The sequence below is a fragment of the Suricata suricatta genome, chromosome 5 (assembly GCF_006229205.1).
Source record: "Suricata suricatta isolate VVHF042 chromosome 5, meerkat_22Aug2017_6uvM2_HiC, whole genome shotgun sequence".
NCBI classification, from domain to species: Eukaryota; Metazoa; Chordata; class Mammalia; order Carnivora; family Herpestidae; genus Suricata; species Suricata suricatta.
The window spans coordinates 39,008,905-39,031,246 of record NC_043704.1 but is presented as its reverse complement, the minus strand read 5'-3'; positions in this window follow the sequence as shown (position 1 = coordinate 39,031,246).

The following is a 22,342-nucleotide window of genomic DNA, read 5'->3' as shown; positions in this document are numbered from 1 at the left end:
GTACCCCAATGTTCATAGAAGCAATGTCAACAATAGCCAAAACATGGAAAGAGCCTAAATGTCCATCACCTGATGAAAGGATCAAGAAGATGTGGTATATATACACGATGGAGTACTACATGGCAATGAGAGGGAATGACATATGGCCATTTGTAGGAAAGTGGATGGACCTTGAGGGTGTCATGCTGAGCGAAGTAAGCCAGGCAGAGAAGGACAGAAACCATATGTTTGCACTCATAGGTCTAGCAGGAAAACAGGAGAGACCTAATGGAGAACCATGGGGAGCGGAGGAGGGGAGAGAGAGTTGGGGAGAGAGAGGGATGCAAAACTTGAGAGACTACTGAATGCTGAAAATGAACTGAGAGTTGAAGGGGAGGGGGGAAAAGAGGTGGTGGTGATGGAGGAGGGCACTTATGGGGAAGAGCACTGGGTGTTGTATGGAAAACAATTTGACAATAAAATATTATGAAAAAAATAAAAATAAAAGTAAGTTTGGCAAATTTCAGTGTCATTCACTGTCCCCAACATGTCTGCATTTTATGGTCTGAAAATGTACCACTAATGTTGATATAAAAAACTTCATGAAAAATAAATTAACACGTACTTGGTATTCCATAAAAACATGGAATGCCTATTGAACAATAAAACATTTCAATGCTAAGCCTTCATAAAATAGTAGCAATCACACACACACACACACACACACACACACACACACACAAAGATACTCATAGACGTGAAATAAGAATAAGGTTAAGATCTAGGATGAAATAAGAAAGGTTATGTTTATAATAGTAGTAAAGGTATGGGGCAAGTGGGTGGCTCAGTTGGTTGCGCTTCTGACGCTTCATTTCAGCTCAGCTTGTGATCCCAGGGCCATGGGATCAAGCCCCGCATGGGCTCCATGTAGAGCCTGCTTGAGATTCTCATCTCCCTCTGCCCCATGCTCTCACTTTTGAGAAAAAAAATAATAAAATAAAAACTAAAAAAAATACTAATAAAATAAAAACTAAAAAGAAATACTAATAAAATGAGTAAAGATTGACTACAATGTTTAGATATCTTCATCTTAACCTGAGTATGTATTTTATAATCATTAAACTTCAATAAAAGCAAACTTTGAATTCTTCAAAAATAGATACGACTTAGCTCTATCTGGATTACATCCTACAGAGGTAGTATTTAACAGCAGCTCAATTTTTTAAATGTATTGTGTACATTTTGCCAAAACTTTTACAATGTACCTTTACTATCCATTAGAGCCACATGAACTGAGTCCAGGCCCTGCTCTGATACCAGATAGGTGTATGACATTAGGCAGGAAATAGGAGCTCTTTGCCACTCAGTTTTTCACACAGCTTTTGGGTGGGCAAATGGGTTGGATATGCAAAGTTCCTGAGATAATAAAAGTACTACAAAAGTGTTAGCTGTTATGATATCAAAATTGGTTATTTTTTATTATATTGCCATAGAGGAAATTAGAAATTTTTATGCCTACTAACCTTGCATATTTAAACCTTGGTTTTCACTAGTTGCAGTGACATTTTTTTTTTAACAGAAATGACTTGGTTAAAAGGAAACTTATATTTAACCAAGCAAAAATCATTGGTCATAAAAATGACCATCACCTCATTTTACATAGAGGGAAGAACAAAATGCATTCCTCAGACTCAGTTTAATATAATAGAGACTTTGTAACAGCAAGCAAAACTGCCATATTCCAGATCTAGAATAAGGTAGTTCATCCATTCATCCAATAAATATTCATTAAACAGGTATGCACATGGTACTAAAAGTCCAGTTCAGTCTCATGTGTATAAATATGAAGCTGTCCCTGCCCTGAGTTTCAGGCTATAAGAAAGACACCACTATTACATGCACTAAAATATTCTAAACTAAAAAATTACCTGACAACACAGTTTGTTGGATTTGTTATAGTCCTTTCTTCTCAGTTTTTCAGAAAGCTTATGGGGAAGAGTCTCATAAAATGCATCATACATAAGGGAAGTATCACTTGGAATGCAGCAATGACACATGGATAGGATAGAGTTGAACATTCCAGGACAAAGGAATTGTCTAAGGAAAATGAGAAAATAAACAGTGATGTGAAGGGAAGAGCAATTAGATACCACTGAATTCTCATAAACGACAAATTCACACACACAAAATTTCCTTGATGACTCAGGAATATTATACCTCAATGGAATAACTTCATTTAAGTGCCAATACAGAGAGAACAAAACATAAAATAAAGCTCCATGGGTAGACCTTTTCCAGTTTAAGAAGAATTGATATCCTTTGAGTTCATGGCCTCATAATACTTTTTCAGCATGAGTAAAGAAAGCTCTATATATAGGTTATAGTAAAGGAGAGATTAAACACAAAGATGACTTCAAAAAACATTAATTACATAGTACAATATTTTTTGGTAGCATGGAATTACTTTAGAATGGTAACTCAATCAGTTTTGGTTTATGTTTAAAACCTTTTTGTTACTAACAGGAAAAGAGTAAGAATTAAGGTAAACAAGATGGTGTGCTTTGAATTGAAAGGGAGTTTTATTTCTTTTTATGATGTTCTGTTACTGCTAAGCAATCCAATAAAACCTAGCAACTGGAAAAGAAAAAGACATTAGTGAAGCATTCTAAAATATTTCATAGGGAAGGAAAGAAAGAAGGACTGCAAAGAGAAAAATGGGGAGAGGAGATAAGAAAAGGCAAGGAAGTAAGATGAAGGTAAAATACTTTTCATAATAATTTAAGATGTTCCTATATCTGAAACAAAAATATTCTCCTTGAAAGATTACTTGCTCTAGTGGATTTAATGGACATTTTAAGGGACGCTGGTGGTATTCTCTTACTAAATTCAAGGCCACTGAGAAAACCTATCGTTTCCCATGGAAATGAGCAATTTCACAAACCTTCTAGAGAGCATATGGTCACCACTAATCTAGTGACTTAATCCTCTCCTTTGGGTCTCTCATTCTATTTCAGGTTATCTATCTACCTTTGCCTCCAGGCAGGACTACAACTAAGCCTTGTAAGACAGATGGGTTTCTAGCCCAGTCAAGATTTCCAGGGAAGTCATTTTCATAGCCTCTCAACATTAATCAAAATAACCAGCCCCATAATTGAGGAGAATAGCAAAATATCCCAAGTAGGCAACAGTTTTTGATAAACTGTTTTTTATTCCATGTCTGACCATGGTTCCTTTGACACAGGAATTTAAAACAGTTTAAAATACATACCAGGAGATTTGATTCCAAACAACCTATTAACTTTCTGTACTTTGAACTAATTTTTGTGGCTCTAAACATAAGATCTAATTGGTAAAGAAACACAATAAAATACTATATCAGGCTCTTGACAGGTACATACCTAAGCTCCTTTTTAAGGCCTTCAATTCATCATGGTGATTTTCCCCACAATCAATAAAATCCTCAAAACATTTGAAAATTTTACCTAATGACAATGTGAAATTTTACAAAACGAAAGCCTGTCCCACAAAATAAAATTTTCGTAAATATGGACAAAATCAACTTGATTAACTGGCTTTCAAAACATGTTGCTTTATGAGATTTAATAGCTAACTTAATATTTTTATCGTTCTCAAATCCTTATTAACAACTTCTGTGTCCAAATACCCAACCCTAGACTTTGTAGGCATTAATTCCATTCTATATTATCATGTCTAAATCCAACACATTCATAAAAGTCTTTAAAAATGACTCATGATGCCTTTTTCTATTCACTGTGAAAACATTAACCAGCAGTCTTTATGAAACTATATTTACTGCTCAATATGGCTCAGTAATAGGAGAATTATAGTGCACACATCAACCCATTTGTTCCAAAAGACATCCCATAACTAAATACTATTATCCTTAATTTTAAAGTGGAAAAAAATAGATGAATAGAAATAACATTTATCAACAATTTGACTCTTACTATATTCTAGGGACAGTTCTAACATAATTCATAAATATTTCCTTTCTATTATAGTAACCTGTTACCCAATGAAACAAATTACTGACAAACATTTTGAAAGTAGTGTTTTTTTTTTTTTCTATTTGACATTGTTAAAAACTTAATTTCAGGACACTGAAAAAATGAAAACAATGGAACTTTATTCACAGTGGTAACCAGGCTGTCTGAAAGATGGATAGTTTAAAGTAGTGATTCATATTTAGAACTATTTACTGAATTAATATAATATGATATTATATTGAAACTTCTAAACAATGAAAGAATACTGATCTTGATGGAAAAGAGGGTGAGAGGAAACATTTGGAGGCAGGGGAGAGGTTTATGGGACAGGTTAATTAAAAGTGTTAGTCTCAGCGCTCCTCTCCAAACTCATCATATTATATGCATTAACTGGGTCCAGCTTTTTTGTATGTCAATCTAATTTCAATAGAGTTTTATAGCCTCTGTACCTGACTATATTATCTCTGAACGATATACATGCTACATATTATACACACACACACACACACCATACCCACTTACCCATGTGGAGTTACCAAAATAGTTAATCTAGGTCAACGATCAATCCAATTTTTAAAGTTATTTTTTCATTATAATAAATACGATTAAACTAATGGATCTTCCAGGACAGTCTTTCTCCAGTTCAGAGTAATATACATTACTATAGTTTAGTAAATTCTTACCAATTATACTAATGCTTTTAGAGCCCTATAGTAAAACTGAAATTATTGATTAAACAATAAACACTGAGCAAGTAATTATCACATGAGAGAAAAAGTATCACTTGTTCTTGCCTTTAAACAAAAGTTGATGTAATATCATTTTCAATCATATTCCCTATTTTAATTATCTAAAAATTAAATCTATAGGTATGTAATAAATCGTCACCATAAAACATACAACAAAGAGCTGACAGACACATCAGAATTTTTAATCATAGGTGGCAGGTTTATCATCTTGCTGCTGCTCTGAGGTTTTCTACAGATTTCAGAATAAGTGGGATTTCAGATAGAAGAAATATGTTCAAATGTCAGTTTACTTGTACTTTTTTCTCCAAAATATACATCAAGAATTCATGTCCTAGTTCAAATAGATTTTTTTTTTAATGTTTATTTTTGAGAGCGACAGAGAGGGAGAGAGAGAGACAGAGCATGAGCAGGGGAGGCATAGAGAAAGAAGGAGACACAGAATCTGAAGCAGCCTCCAGGCTCTGAGCTGTTAGCACAGAGTCTGATGTGGGCTTGAACCCATGAACTGTGAGATCATGACCCTGGCAAAGTGGGACGCTTAATGACTGAGCCACCCAGGCGCCCCCCAAATAGATTTTTGACAAGTTGTCTTTCAAAGAACTCTTACTATCTTCATAAAGGCAACAATGTAGATTATACAAAATGTTTCCAACATTTTGAAGTTTATATTTATGTAAGTAAAATGCAAATTAAAAATGACTTTTTTTCTCCATACTTGCTGACACTTAAGTAGTACATGCTACCCGATTTCTCCTTATTACAAATTGCCTTTTTAATAAACGATTGCTGGGACACCTGGGTGGCTCAGTCGGTTAAGCATCCGGCTTCAGCTCAGGTCATGATCTCACATACTGAGTGTTCAAGTCCGGTGTCGGGCTCTGTGCTGACAGCTAGCTCAGAGGCTGGAGCAGTCTTCAGATTCTGGGTCTCCCTCTCTGTCTGACCCGCCCTGGCTCATGCTCTGTCTGTCTCTCTCTCTCAAAAATAAATGAAACATTACCAAATTAAAAAAACTAGTGATTGCTAGGATAAACAGACACCTACTTCAGTTTGACTAGGACACCTGTTAGAAATAATTTTATATAAGCATTTTTCTTCCCTCTCAATATCTTAGCAAAATTAAACAGGAATTCTTTTCATCCAAGCTTTGATTTAGCCATGTAAACTAATCTCATATTGAAGAAAAATCTTTCTTATTTGTCCCTGCTAATTCTATATTAACTACAAATGCCTTAGTCTAGGAATGAATGGATTTTGGCTGAATATGATGCATTTTCTTGTGCAATTTGGTTTTGGATTTTTTTAAAGATAAAATATTATTATTGGTTACCTGTCTTGGTTTCTTGATTCCTATATTGACTATTCCCCAAAGTAATTTTCATTAAACCTTCCACTGTTGTGCTACCACACCTTCACGGCTTTGTGTTTGCTTCAGTCAGTACCCTCAGACTCAGAGATATAGAGAGCGATATTTCTGTGATTAACTTAGGGAAGCAAGTGGAAAATTTTGTGACCTGACTTTTTTTCCTGCAAGTCTTCTCTTTCAAGTCCCTTAATCTGATATAAAGGACATGGTAGTCTGTAATCACACTCTAATCTCTATTGGTCTAAATCCAAATAATTTCCTTCCGCACCCTGCTTGGTTGAGACTTAAATCCCTTATTATTCAATGATCCTATTTTTAAACTCTGCTTGGGAAAGCAGTGGTGACTTTTGATGCTAATCCTATTCAGTCCACTGACTCTATCCCCTTCAGGGAAATGGCTAGGGATTTTTAAGGGGGTAAGTATATAACAGCTGCATAACAAGAAAAAAAGGAAAGCTAAGTTAGAATTTTCAAAACTACAGAGGATAATAAAAATAAAGCCTTTATATTAAAACCCAAGTATATTTATTCTGATGAGCAATCTATTCATTCCATTGGAAATAGCTTGTTAAATCCTTTAGTCAGAGTTTTTCATTGCCTAGGAGTTCATAGTTATAGGATTGTAGAATAAGCATTTGATTTTATATTCAAGGCAACAGCACTGGTAAGTCCTCAGACACTTCCAAGTGAAAATTCAATTGGACCATATTCCATATTCAGATTCTAAATAAATGTTAATTAATATAATAATCCTTAGGATTTTCTTCGACTTTCCATTTGGAAGTTACAAATGGCCAAAAAATAATAAACATAAAATACCATGCAGGAGACAAAGCTCTGAGCTGCATGTCAGAACACCAGGCTTCTGTGTTTGAGACTCCCATCATGGCCAAATAAGTATATAAAGCTTAGATTCTAAACCAGTTTTAATAAAATGGAGTTCAGATAAATGATGATGAAGCCATTTTTAGCATTGAAAGACTATGAAAGGCAGTCTCAGGAGCACAGTGTTTCCATTCCTTTAGGCCACATTAGAAAGGGGCTAGCTCACTACCTTGCCGAGAGATAACGAGCCCTCATATCTGTGCTGGGCTCATCACCTTGTGCAGGAATATCTTTCCGTGTTTAAGATTCAGTGTCTACTACTCTGTTCTGTTTAAGTATATGGCGCCTAGCCAACCATGCTGCTACACCTGAATTCTTTGAACAGAGGACAGGATCCTAGTGCTGTACAAAAACCAATGCTTGTAGGTCAACTGCCTATGTCGGCTGCCAAAAGGGGCCTGCTGGCCACGGGGATGAGTGCCTGCTGTGGAGGACGCCCCTGCCCTGTGGCTTCTCTGAGTACAGCACTGTTACATCCAGTACTGGACCACATTATATCTTCCTTACACACTCCAATGCCAACAGGCAGTGGGCAGAGGGTTCAACTTTCTATTTCTGAAAATAGGTAACAAGGTGACACTTGCCTCACCAAAATATTTCCTAAAATAATGACTTGATGGACTGCACACTGATAATGTGGTATCAGTTTAGCTAATACAAGCCTGCCTGGTCACTTATCTCTTGTCATGAATAGCAATCATGTTCTTTTTCTTCTCATGCCATTACACTGTTAGTCCTACTAGATGAGTGACCTTCTCTCTGTATCACTTGATTTTATCATTCTTTAAGCCTTAAGTCTAAACAAAAATTTCTTTCTTTTCCTTCCCAGAGGGATAACCTTTGCCAATCCATCCTATTTCTGAAACTGACACTTAACTTTACCATAGTACTAATCACACTGTTCTGTAATTGTGTACTGACTGACAAACTTACTTTTTCTATTATAAATATGAGCCTTGTGAGGACAGGATGCACGGCTTATAATACACATGATATTAACATGTATCTTAAAGGTACTACTCAAAAACTTTTGCAAATGAATACCTGAATGAATGCCTGGATATCCTCACCTTTCCTTTCTCAGTTCTTCTCTTAAAGAATCACAAATTCTTATAAATCAGAAAATAAGTGATCTTTCTTAACCTAGACTGCAAGAGTGTTTACGAGCCCAAGTTTGTAAACAGACTAAGGTTTGAATACTGCTCTCTTTCCAGTCAGGTGACATCACGAGGTCTCCGAGCTTGCTTCACCTTCACATGTTCTCATCTTATAACACCATTATTATTCCTGATATTTATATTTACTTTACATAGAACAATAGATTCCAGCACTTAGCTAATAAATCCTAGTACTTTTTTACATTTAAAAATATATTCATGGCTTGTATCCTTAACAAGTGAAACACATGTGATTGGATTCTGCTTGGCTTCTTAAGTAAAATCTAGGATATCAGCAGAGTTATGCCTGTGTTTTCTGACTTCTGGTAATAAGATGGGACAAACTCACTCCATCTTATTGCCCTGCCACCACTTTTCCAACTAAAAATCTGGACACAGTATAAAAAACTATACCAGGACTCTCAAAAGTGAACAGTAGCAAATAGATTGGATGAAACGTCAGCACTTGTAGACTGACTGATAGAGTGGTCAGTTTTCTGCTCCCTGCCTTCCTTTCTTACCTGGCTTTGTTTCACCTGAGTGTGGTCTGAACTGAAGAACTGCAGAGAATGCAGAGAACAAAATCTTCTAAAGAAAGCCCTTCTGTCTTTCCAGGAGTCCAAGAAAAAGGAAATTTGAGATCCCAGAGATGAGAGAAAAAAAATTTTTTTCCTCTGATCCCTACTTTCAGGCCAGCCCTTCTCACAAAGCTAAACTGCTATGGTGCTATGGCAAGGGCCCCTAAAACACCTAAAGAGAGAAAACACTTGTCTTTAGCCAGAAACACCCCTGTGATATGAAGTATATGTGAAGAATCATCGTTATTTTATTCTCGTTCATTGTTTGACACCTTGCCTCAAGAATGGGCCCAGACATGTATAATTGTGACAGGACAGGGGCTAAAATTCTGAGAGAAATATTTTTCCATCCAGAAGAGCTAGGAAATGAGGCCCCTGGGTACTAGAAATTGTGAAGAAAATACTGAAGAAGAGTAGGCTAAAAAAGCAGATTCCCTAGCCCCATGTATGAACAAATACATGAACCTGGGCTCATCACCAAGATTAACACCCAGTAACACAGAGTGTAGTGTCTGAGGATTGAACTGTGATATAAACTACCCACCAAATATTTTAGCCACAGATGAACTCCTGAATAGCACAGCTGCAAATTTTGAAGGCACTGAAACTGGAGCTACTACCACTAAAAATGAAATAAAACCTGCCTTCTGAACTTGCCATGAAATTTGTCTTTTAAAATAACAATGATGCAACAAACAACATTCTCCAGAGGATTTGACAAGTGTCCAGAGTACAATAGAAAACAACACTATCCCAAAGCATTGGGGGATGAAACTTTGACGAATCATCAAGTACAAAGACCATCAGTTGTCAAGCCAGGACTGCCAGGATAATGATATTACCTCTCAAAGACTATAGTAACAATCCGTTAAGATTAAATGCTCTTGAATGGAAAGTATAAGTTCATAGCAGAAAATCATAAATCATAAGTATGAACAGAAATTTTAGAAATATATATCTGAAATTAAAAAAAAAGTTAGATAGCCTCAATATCAAAATAGAGGTACCAGAACAAAAGCATCCCTGAATCTGAAGATCAGCAGAAATTTTCAAATATGAAGAGAATAAGATTGAAAAATTAATGAAGTCTTCATTCCTATTCAGTACATGCTGGAAGTTCTAAACAGTACACAAGAAAAGAAAAAAAAATCATAAAACAAAGGTTAGAAAAAGAAATAAAACCATCTCATTTATAGTCAACATATAAATCTCAGGGACTCTACAAAAAAAGCTCCTAGAATAGGTGAGTTCAGCAGGATGGCAGTGTATAAGGTCAAGACTACAAAATTTGTTTTTTCAAATAATAGCATTAACACTTGAAATTAAAAAATTTAAACAGTATCATTTACAAGACTACACAAAAAAGATTTAGCTATAAATCTATCATAGTATGGTCTTGATCTGTCTGCTAAAAATTAAACACTGATAAATGAAATAAAGACCTAACAAGTGGTAAGAGATATTAAGTTTATGATTAGAAGACTCAATACTGTTATATAAATACACTTCAAATTGACCAATAGATCAATGTAATCTAAATCAAAACCCAAATATATTTTGAAGATATTAAAAAGATTACTCTAAAATTTATATGGAAAAGAATAAAAGAGTTGAATTCACACTTGATACTGACATAGTATAAAGTACAGTAATCAAGGTGGTATAGTACTGTCAAAATATGCACATATTGGTAAATAGAACAAAATAGTGAGTTCTGAAACAGACCCAACATATATAATCAACTGATTTTTGACAAAGGTAAAATCATAATTTTAGGTGAAAGTATAATTTTTTCAACAAATGGTGTTGGAAAAATTGAATATTCATGTACAATTGGTCCTTGACTGATATTTCATATTTTAACACAAAATAAATGAAAATAGACCATAGATGTAAAGGTAAATCTTAGGAGTAAACAGGAGAAAATATTGTAGCCATGTTTTAGGAAAAATATTCTTAGATATGACACCAAAAATATGATCCATTTAAAATGTTGATAAATGGAACTTCATCACAAAAAACAGAGAACAAAAATAGCAACAACAGTATCAAAGCTGAAAGTAATAATATTGGTGAAGATGCAGAGAAGCTAGAACTCTCATATGTTACCAGTGAGAATTCAATATAGTACAGCCTCTATATAAAGGAGCTTAGATTTTTATCTTTATAAAAAACTACTATCAATAGTTATTTGTATAGTTTGACTGTAGATATCTACCTAAGAAAAATGATGTCTGTAATGTATATAGCAATTTTCTTTTTAATTGCAAAAATAGATACAATCCCATTTTTGTTTAACTGAAATGTACACATTCAATGCAATCCCCATCAAAATTGCACCAACATTCTTCTCAAAGCTAGAACAAACTATCCTCAAATTCGTATGGAACCACAAAAGACCCTGAATAGCCAAAGTCATATTGAAGAAGAAAACCAAAATGGGAGGCATCACAATCCCAGACTTTAGCCTCGACTACAAAGCTGTCATCATCAAGACACTATGGTAGTGGCATAAAAATACACACATAGACCAATGGAATAGAATAGAGAATCCAGAATTGGACCCACAAATGTGTGGCCAACTAATCTTTGACAAAGCAGGAAAGAATATCCAATGGAAAAGACAGTCTCTTTAACAAATGGTGGTGGGAGAACTGGACAGTAACATGCAGAAGAATGAAACTAGACCACTTTCTTACACCATACAAAAAAATAAAGTCAAAATAGATGAATGACCTGAATGTGAGAAACCCTAGAGGAGAAAGCAGGAAATAATCTCTTTGATCTCAGCTGCAGCAACTCCTTACTCGACACATCTCCAAAGGCAAGGGAATTAAAAGCAAAAATAAACTATTGGGGCCTCATCAAGATAAAAAGCATCTTCATGGCAAAGGAAACAATCAACAAAACTAAAAGGCAATCGATGGAATGGGAAAAGATAGTTGCAAATGACATATCAGATAAAGGGCTAGTATCCAAAATCAATCAAGAACTCATCAAACTCCACACCTGAAAAACAAATAATCCAGTGAAGAAATAGGTAGGAGACATGAACAGACACTTCTCCAAAGAGGACATCCAGATGGCCAACAGACACATGAAATGATGCTCAGCATCACTCATCATCAGGGAAATACAAATCAAAACCACACAGCATGCTGGTCAGAGTGGCTAAAATGAACAAATCAAGAGACTATGAATGCTAGCCAGGGTGTGAAGAAATGGGCACTCTCCTACTCTGTTGGTGGGAATGCAAACTGGTAAAGCCTTTCTGGAAAACAGTGTGAAGGCTCCTCAAAATATTAACAATAGAACTCTCCTATGTCCCAGGAATAGCATTGCTAGGGATTTACCCAAGGGATACAGAAGTGCTGATGCATATGGACACATGTACCCCAATGTTTATAGCAACACTTTCAACAATAGCCAAATTATGCAAAGAGCCTAAATGTCCATCAACTGATGAATGGATAAAGATGTGGTTTATATACACAATGGAATACTACCTAGCAATGAGAAAGAATGAGATCTATTTGCAGCAACGTGGATGGAACTGGAGGGTATTATGTTAAGTGAAATAAGTCAGTCAGAGAAAGATAGATACCATATGTTTTCACTCATATATGGATCTTGAGAAACTTAACAGAAGATAATGGGGGAAGGGAAGGGGAGAAAAAAGTTATATAGAGGGAGGGAGGCAAACCAGCAAACCAGCAAACCAGAAGTCTCTCTTAAATACTGAGAACTGAAGGTTGATGGGGTTTGGGGGAGAGGGGAAAGTGGGTGATGGGCATTGAGAAGGGTAGTTGTTGGGATAAGCACACGGTGTTATATGGAAACCAATTTGACAATAAATATATTTAATTAATTAATCTGAAATGAAAAAAAAATAAAGAGCAACCAAGGTGGGAAAAAAAAACCCCAAAACCCTGGCACATCTATGTGATGAAATATTATTCAACAATAAACAGGATGAACTACTAACACATGCAACACCATGGATATATCACAAATGAACTATATGTGAAATACACCACACTAATAAGACTATAAACCATATGATTCCATTTTTATGTTACTCTGGAATATCTTAAGAATGGAGAAATACTATGGACTCTAGGAATTACGAGTAAAAGGAGTGTTCTAATTCAAAAAAGCAACACTGCTTCTGATGAAACTCTTCTTTATCCTTCTCATAGACGTGGTTAAATGATATGCACTTATCAAAACTCATAGATCTTTAACTAGAAACAAGTGAATTTTATAGTAGGTAAATATTAAAATTTGTCACTTTCTTAACCGCAATATCTGTTCTTAAGTTCTCAGGCTATATCTTTGTTTACATTTATTTACTGAAAAAGTATTAGTGGTTATAAGGTTCTAAGTACTATAGATATAAACATTAAAAAACAAAAGGAAGATATTTTTGCCTTCATGAAACTTACTTTCTAGTCAGAAAAACAGACAATGAACATGGTTATTAAGCAAAATACAGGATGTTATTTGATGAGTTGAGAAAAAGCAGGGGAGATAACAAGTTTGAAAGTGTTTAAATCATTACATAGAATAGTCAGATAAGATCTTACTTGCCAAAGAAAATCTCACTGAGAAGACAATATTTTAGTTAATACTGGATCATCATGCATTCTCTTATTTGCATTCTGTCGACAGTTGAGGAATAGTTAGAAATCTATGGTAATATGGAGAAAAACTCAAGAAATAGAAATATGCTACCTTTCATCCATAAGACTTTTTTTTTACATTTTTAAGAATCACTCCAAAACCACCTTTAAATTCAGAGCCACACTTTGTGCTATATTGCTCTGAAAATCCTCGAATGGTCACATCTCTTGTTGTTAGGAAGCAGTGGTGTAGAAAGAAAGATGTGTTTCAATAAAACATATGGACAGTTTGTTGATATGTCTATATGTATGGGAAATAATGTCATATTTTTATGTTATTGGATGATAATTCTGGCAGCACTTATGATATTAGGTAATGATACTAAATATATATGGGTAAGAAAAAGCACAAATTCAAAATGGCAGAATCAGGTCTTATTTTGAAGGGGGAGATGCCTTATATAAAAGGTCACTGAAAAAAACGGGAAGGTAATAAGGTACAGAGGCAGTGAAAACATGACTCCCAACTCAAACACCAAAAATATATATGAATTAATAATTTTTAATGAAAGTAATTTAATAAGGATAATTTCAAGCAGCTATTTAAGCCATAAATACTTGATACAGTTTTTAATGCTCCATCATAATTTTCATTATAAAGTATGTTGTTAAATGTTCATACATTTTATTAAAATTTAAAAAATTTTGTATTTGAATTTCAAAACTTAATTCCCTTTGACTTGTATATTGTAGTAATACAGGAAACTTGGATACAGTTGATTACTTTACAAAGTATTTAAAATCTCTTTAATTTTATAGAAAATACTTCCATTAAAATATAGCTTATAAATTTATGCTCTTAAGATTAAAGTATGAAAATATAGCTCATCTGCTCCCTCCCCCCAGATTAAGGAAAAAAAACAGGCCACTCTTCACAAAGAATCAAGTTGCAATAAGTCTTAGATTCATTAATAGCAGTTGAGTAATAGGCACTCAAATGTTTATTTTTGAGAGAGACAGTGTGTGGGCAGGGAAAAGGCAGAGAGAAAGGGAGACAGAATCTGAAGCAGGCTCCAGGCTCCAAGCTGTCAGCACAGAGTCTAATGTGAGGCTTGATACCATGAACTACAAGATCATAATCTGAGCCAGATTTGGACACTTAACCAACTGATCTACCCAGGAACCCTCAGTATGAGGCACTTTACAGTTTGCTTTGTGGATGTCTCTGGATTTTCCATTTCTATTCTGCTAATTTTAATTTTTCATCTCTTATGGAGATAAATTTAATCTTTTATTATTTGTGCTGGTGTGTACATGAAAGGAGGCCCATAAACGTTTTGCTCTTTTGTGGTTTTGTTTCCTTTAAAACTCATTACTGATAATTTTAGGATATTTTTTTCTGTTCTCTCCACTTAGTATTGTAAAATCAAAAGGAAATGGGTCTAAGGGGGGATAGACTTAAATACTGGAACTTCAGTACAAGAATATTGAGGCTTTGTTCACTGTGCCCCAGCAATACCCAGACTCCATCTGGTGTTGAATAATAAGACTCAAAGACCCAGTGCTAATGATCCTTTAATGGCTAACGGCTTCTTAATGTTTAAAGATGCTGAGGCAGCTCAGAGAAAGGTTGGTCATTTGTATATTTTTTACATATTCTAAATTGATCCTCATAAAAATCTGAGAATTAAATACTGTGAACATTGTCATTTTCCTTATACTACAATTTCAGGATGCTAAGGCTCAGAGAACATAGGTAGTGTGCCAGGAATCACCAAGCAAGGAAAAAAAATGTCTGGGAATTGAGACCTGAGAATTTAGTCCCCCATCTTTCAATCTCAGTCTTTTTTTTTTTTTTTTGCATAACTCTACATTGTGCCATTTCCTCATTTAAATTTTTTTATGTTTTTTTTTGAGAGAGCATGCACGTGAGCAATGGAGGGGTGCAGTGAGAGGGAATGAGAAAGTCCTACACTGACTTGTAGAGCCCCACGTGGGGCTCTATCCCACAAACTGTGAGATCATGACCTGAGCTGAAATCAAGAGCCCAGGCTAACTGACTGAACCACCCAGGCACCCCTTTTCTTCATTTAAAATAAGATATACTGAAAGAGATTCTACTAGACTCCACCATCAAATAATTCTTGCTCTGGTGTTCATGACAAGAGATCTGAATTTGACTTTATTACTTCATTTATTATATATAACTTATCAAAGTATTTGCATAGTCTGATAAGACAACTGGATCATCAGAAGTTGTTTTTGGTCAAAATAACAAGCAAATGAGACCAACTAATTTATTGTTCTACTATAATGGGATGAAATTTGACCACAATGTTTGTACGTTTGACTTTACATATCTCTTAATTTAAAAAAGACTATTTGTTTGCTTGAATCACATATCAGCCTGAATATCTAAAAGGGAACAAAAATATCATCCAGATTTCAATTTTATGCCATTTTTAGACCACAGTACCCTCTCATCTTTCAAAATCTATAGCTTCATTTTCTTTACTATTATTTGAGTCAAAATATGTATATATTATTACAGATCTCTGTGTATCAATATATTATATTCCCAAACAAGTATTAAATCATATAGGAACAGAAACAATGTTTTACAACCTCAAATACATGCTAATTGAGTGGTTTCAAGTAGACTTGGTGGCATATATACACACACCATATGCATTGATTTCCCTGCCTTATTTCAATATTCCATAATCATTTAATGAGCACAATTTCTCTTGTTCATGTCTCTATAACTGAATGTTTCTGGCACTCATTTTTAAGAAGGGATTATCATATATTTGAACAACAAATTAATAGTAAAAGAAAATAAAATTAGGGCAGCAAATTTCTCTGTATTTTAATTAGGATGCACTCATAGCATGTATGGTAATACCATTAGTTGAATTTTTACACACCATTACTGGAAACTGCAGTTTTAAAAAGCTACCTCTCTGCATAAAGTTTACATTATGAACAAATAAACACCAATTAAATTTTCCCTATGTATGTTTCACATCTTTTTAATGTAGTTTGCTTTATTACAGTCTGTTGTTATTATGGCCACTACTCAGCTGCTACTCAATAAAGGTGTTGTTCTTAGAAGTTTTATATTTTTCATTGAGAGAATTTATAAACACACACTAATGCACGCTTTAACATTCTGCATCAATACTGGGACTTAATATTTGAATTTGAATGATTTTGACAAAAAAAATTGTTATCCCAAGAGTGCTATAGATAATAAAATTTTTACTATGCTAACAGGAATCACAGTCTTCTGTGAAGTAGTCAGAGAACTGAATTTAATATGGAGATCTCAGTTAAGTCCCATCTTAATTGTTAATTACCTATAATATCAAGTAAGTCATACCCTGGCCAAGCTCTTTCATCCATAAAATGATTATGTTGAGGGCGGAGAGACAGGCTAAAACTAGTGTAGCCTAATTATTTATGAGAAAGTAAACCCAAATACCATATTTGCTCCTTAAGATAGTTTCTGTAGGCTTAAAGATTTAAATATAAATAAAAAACCATAAAGTAACTAAAATTAAAAGTGATTTTGTTTCAGTTGTATATTTTACAATTGGGGAAAATCTTTATAATCATGACTGAGAACTCTAGTTGTATAATTTAGATTATATAACTTTTAACAAAATATAAACATTTTTAAAAGACAAAGTGGAAAGTATATATAAAACAAGAAATGCCCAATGTCTTTAATGTGGCAAAAGACTGTTAATATTTTAAAAATTCAATAAAAAATGAGCAAAAGTTTAATAGAAATTTAGAGAAAAACATATGTACATGCATATGTACATACATATGTATAAAAGATGCTTTTCAAAGTCTGGTATGAGTCATGTGACAAAAGTCTTGTGTACTAAAAACATCTGTAAATTGAAGATAAAATTATTATAAAAGTATGTTTTACTTTATAAGAAGAGCAGGAGGAGAAGGAAAAGGAAACAAAAACAGAAAGCAGATATTGTCATTACCCAAGAAGCATTTGTCTATCTACGAAAACTAGTGGATAAACTTTATTTTCACAAAGATAGATGAATAGGCTAAGAGTCTCTGAAAGGTTAAGAGTTAGATAGTGGCCAACCTTGAAAAGCTTCCAAGTTAGTGAAAGGCTAAATTAAATTTAAAAAAAAAATCACAGGGGAAGGGAGATACCAAGGAAATTTTTATCTTTTTTTGTTGGGAATTTAAAGACTGGTGACTCTGCCAATGTCACTCACCCATGGGGGATAAATCTTCCAATAATTTTGATTATCTGGAAACTCTGACACTAAGAAATCAATGTAAAATTCTGGCCTAAGCAAATGTGATGATTAATTTTATGTATCAACTTGGCCAGGTCATGGCATTCAGATATTTGATAAAATTTCACAGATGTCTTTGTGAAGGTATTTTTTGAATTAACATTTAAATCAAGAGACTCTGACTAAAGCAAATTGCCCTCTATAATGTGGGTGGACCTCATCCAATCAGTTGAAGGTTTAATAAAAAGACTGACCTTCCTCAAAGAGAAAGGAGTTCTGCTGACAGACTGCCTTAGAACTTCCACTACAACACTTCCCTGGGTGTCCAGACTGCTATCCTATCTTTCACATTTTGGACTTGCCAGCCTCCACAATCACATGGACTAATCTTTAAAACAAAATTCTCCATGCATACACATCTTTTTGGTTCTATTTCTCTAGAGAACCCTATTTAATACAAAAGGTGATATTTTTATAAACATGAAAAGAAACACTTGCAAAACCACTCTGAATGGATGTACCATAATCCAGGCCATGGAGAATCACATGAAAACAACACAATAAACTAACAACCATAAAGTTTTCTAAGAACTTAATTAACAAACATAATAAAGATAAAATATATTAGTTAAAAAAAATCCACTATGAGGCACAAAAAATATTCAGTGCAGCATGATGTACTTTATGTAGCATTATAGTAATCTAAAATAGAACCTAAATATGTATATTTAATATTATTCCAATCATAAATGAATAATGGAGTGTTCAGAAGGATGAAAATCAGGTGGAATAGGAACAGACTAACCAGAATAATTAAAAACTAAAATATACTGACAGTGAAAATTTAAAAACTCAAATGTGATATACTGTAAATCAAATAGTTAAAAGAGGATCGGAGAACTGAGTCATCACACTAATTAGCTAGAAGGCAACAGTGATGGGAATATGACTAAGTCAAAAGGCAGTAGGCTAAAATATCCTAATACGCACTTGAGTTCTCAAAGTATGAAAAAGAGGCAAAATTTACTCAATTTTCTTAATGTTTATTTATTTTTGAGAGAGAGAGAGACACACACAGAGTGTGGATGGGGGAGGATGAGAGAGAGAGAGAGGGAGACACAGAATCAGAAGCAGGCTCCAGGCTCTGAGCTGTCAGCACAGAGCCTGACGTGGGGCTCAAACCCACGCACTGTGGGATCATGACCTGAGCTGAAGTCTGCCGCTAAACCGACTGAGCCACTCAGGTGCCCCCAAAGAGGCGAAATTCAAAGATAACACATGATACAAACATTCCTTATTTATACCCTATGTTCCTTGTCATATCATAGTGTAATAATAAAATATAGAAAGTAGTATTAAATCCACTAGGAAGGAAGTTGGCTTACTTGCAAAGGAATAAGACTCAAATCTGAATTGTCACTCCATCAAAAGGAGACATTTTCAACACACTGAATGAAAGCATATATAAGTCTAGTACTCTATACTCTGGTAAATTACTACTTCTAACTGTAGTTGAAAATGGAGTTTCTAATGGAAATTTAATAATATTTGCTGCTTCTGGACCCTTGCTGTTATTCACCTACTATTTACTGGAAGACCCATATTAGTTGTTAAAATATTGAAATAATTTCATATCAGTTTGAAAGCAGCTGATGCTCTAAATCTTGTGATTGCCTCTCTCTGAATGATAGACTAGGATGGGAGAAATAATGTTAGTCACAAGAATTGTTAAGCATTTGCCTAAAGATGAATCAGGAGCTGACTGTATAAAATAGGAATAATTATAGGAATGTGTTTAATTCCATCTTATTTTTAGACTCTAAAGTGTTAGACACAAGTATCATGTAAGACAGAAGAAAATATACTTTCAATAATAGCATAATATGCTTGTATTTTTTTAATTTTAGAGATACTAACTTTATCTTTTGCTAAATCAAATACACACATTAAAAATTAACAAAAATTAATAATCAAAAGCAAGGCTCAAAAATTGCAAAGCATTACTAGCAAACAAGCTACATTATCTGTCCACAGAATAATTTTAAAAATCAATAAAAAAATAGTAATCAGGGGCACCTGGGTGGCTCAGTCAGTTAATCATCCGACTTCAGCTCAGGTCATGATCTCACGGTTCGTGGGTTCAAGCCCTGCGTTGGGCTCTGTGCTGACAGCTAGCTCAGAGCCTGGAACCTGCTTTGTACTGTGTCTCCCCTTCTCTCTGACCCTCCCCTGCTTGTACTGTCTCTCTGTCTCTCAAAAAATAAATAAAAGGTATGAAAAATAAAATAAATAAATAAAATAGTGATCAGCATGTCGTTGGGACTTTGCAAAATGGACTTAAAATTATTCATCAATGAAAACAAACCTTAAATTATAGGTTAAAAATATTCAGAACGCAACCATGAAATACTGACATATCAACACGTGTGAAATGTAAATGATACACAAAAAGTCTTTAGTGAAAATGGTAAGAAATAAAATGGGGAAAAAACCAAAGGGCTTATAGATTAAAAAAATATATATATATAATATGTATATTATATATATATATGTAAGGATTTTAAAAAGTACAAATAATGTTGAAAATATTAGAAATAGATTATTTCCTAGACAAAGTGTAAATTTCCCAACCTTACTGAAAAAGTAAGATATTTTCTCAATAGTCTTATGCCATTAGAAAAACTGAACATTAAAACTTTTCACCTTTCTTTATTCATTTCCCACAAAATACATTTTAAAAATATCTAGATCCAGCTATTTTATGAGATGATTTTTAAGTCTTTAAGAAACACGTATTTGTTTTATTCAAATTATTTCTGACATTAGGGGATAAAACAGAAATCTATCCAAATAATTATAACTTTGATATCAAAACTAGATAAGGGCACTATAGGAAAAATTCAGGTAAACATCACATAAAAATGTAAGTATAAAAGCTTCAGACAAAATTTTAAATAAAGTATTAGCAAGTCAAAATTATTTGAGGAATACAAGATTTTATATTGCACATATCTAAGGAAAAAGTACCTCAATAGAGGAAGGAAAACTATTTTATATTCTTCAACAATTCTTTATTAAATAAAATAATACTAAATTATTTGTAGAAGGCTAAAAAATGGCTCCAAAGTTATCTAAACTCTACCTCTGGACCCTCTAAATGTTCCCTCATATGACAAAAACAGATATGGATATATGGAATATGGGAGATGGGATAGGATAACCATGTACTAGATTGGGGGTCAGTTCATGGGTAAAATCACAAGTGTCCTTTTACAAGAAGGCAGAGAGATACTTTACTGCAGAGGAGCAAGTGGTCTGATGATAGGAAACAGTTATTAGAATGATGTGCTTTGAAGAGGAAGAGGCCATAAACCAAGGAACACAGGCGGCCGCAAATGCTGAAGACGGCAAGGGAAATCATTCCTCTCGAGAGTCTTCAGAAGGCAGCCGGCCATCCCCCTGACTTGAACACAGTGAAAATGATTTTGGACCTCTGACCTCTAGAACTGTGAGACAGTAGATTTACGTATTTTTAAACACTAAATCTGCAGTAATCTGTTACCATGGCAATAGGTAAGTGACAAAGTAACATGCGGGTGCTTTGCATATCATTTCATTAGCACTACAAATCATTTAAAAAAGGATGGACAGAACAGAGAACATTGTGAGACCATTTGCTGTCTACGTGGGAGAAGATAATGTTAGGTCCCTACTTCATTCTGTCTGCAAGAAACTAGGGAAGATTTGTTTCTATCAAAGCTAAATGTGTACTATAACCACAAAAAAATACTTAGGAAATATGAAATAATAACTTTATGCCCTGTATAAGAAAAGATAGCTTAAAAAAAAAAAGGATAAAACTGTAAAGGAAAAGAATGTTCATTCTGCACCAATTGTAATACATCACCAGTAAAGACCAATTTATTTGTTTATTTCTGGATAGCAGATTACTATTCAGAATGGATGTATATTTATTATATGTGATGTATTTACAAACAAAAGGAAAAGCAAAAAGTTGGGGGTGGGGGTTGGGGACATGAAAAAAGATATAAATAGTTCCCTAAAAAAAGGAGAGCATCCACATGGATAACAGAAATTTCAAATATATTACACATATTACTCTGTGTAATAAAATAGTAATAATTACGTACAACTTTACTGTTATCAGTGTGGCATAGTTTAAATAAGAAGAGTTAGCGAAGGTGTAGAGAAGTAGTTCTGGAGGGATTTAATTTGATACAATCATTAATATTAAAAAGGAATTTAGCAACACTAGTATAATTGAAACACACACACATGCATCCTTTGGCTTAGCAAACTCTTTTATAGTGGTGGCATTTGTAAGTGAAAAAGTGAGAAATAGCCTAATTGTCCCTTAGGGAATGAATAAATCATTCTAATGAGAATGGGCAATACAAACAATTCATATGATTGAACTAGATCAAAAAGAATTTAATGACTAGGTGTCAAAAATCAAATGTCAAAAAATTAATTTTAAAAATGACACATACAGAATGATTCCATTTATATCAAATCTTAAGATATACATATTTCATGAATACTTATATTTGTGTTAAAAGTATAATAATTTGAGTGAAAATACATATTCCTATTAATTTGTTCTTTCATTTGACAATTAATTATTGAGTAGCTACTGGAGATTCAAAGTGAACCAAATAAACATGAATTCTTCCCCTCACAGTGCTTAAAGACTAGTGGAGG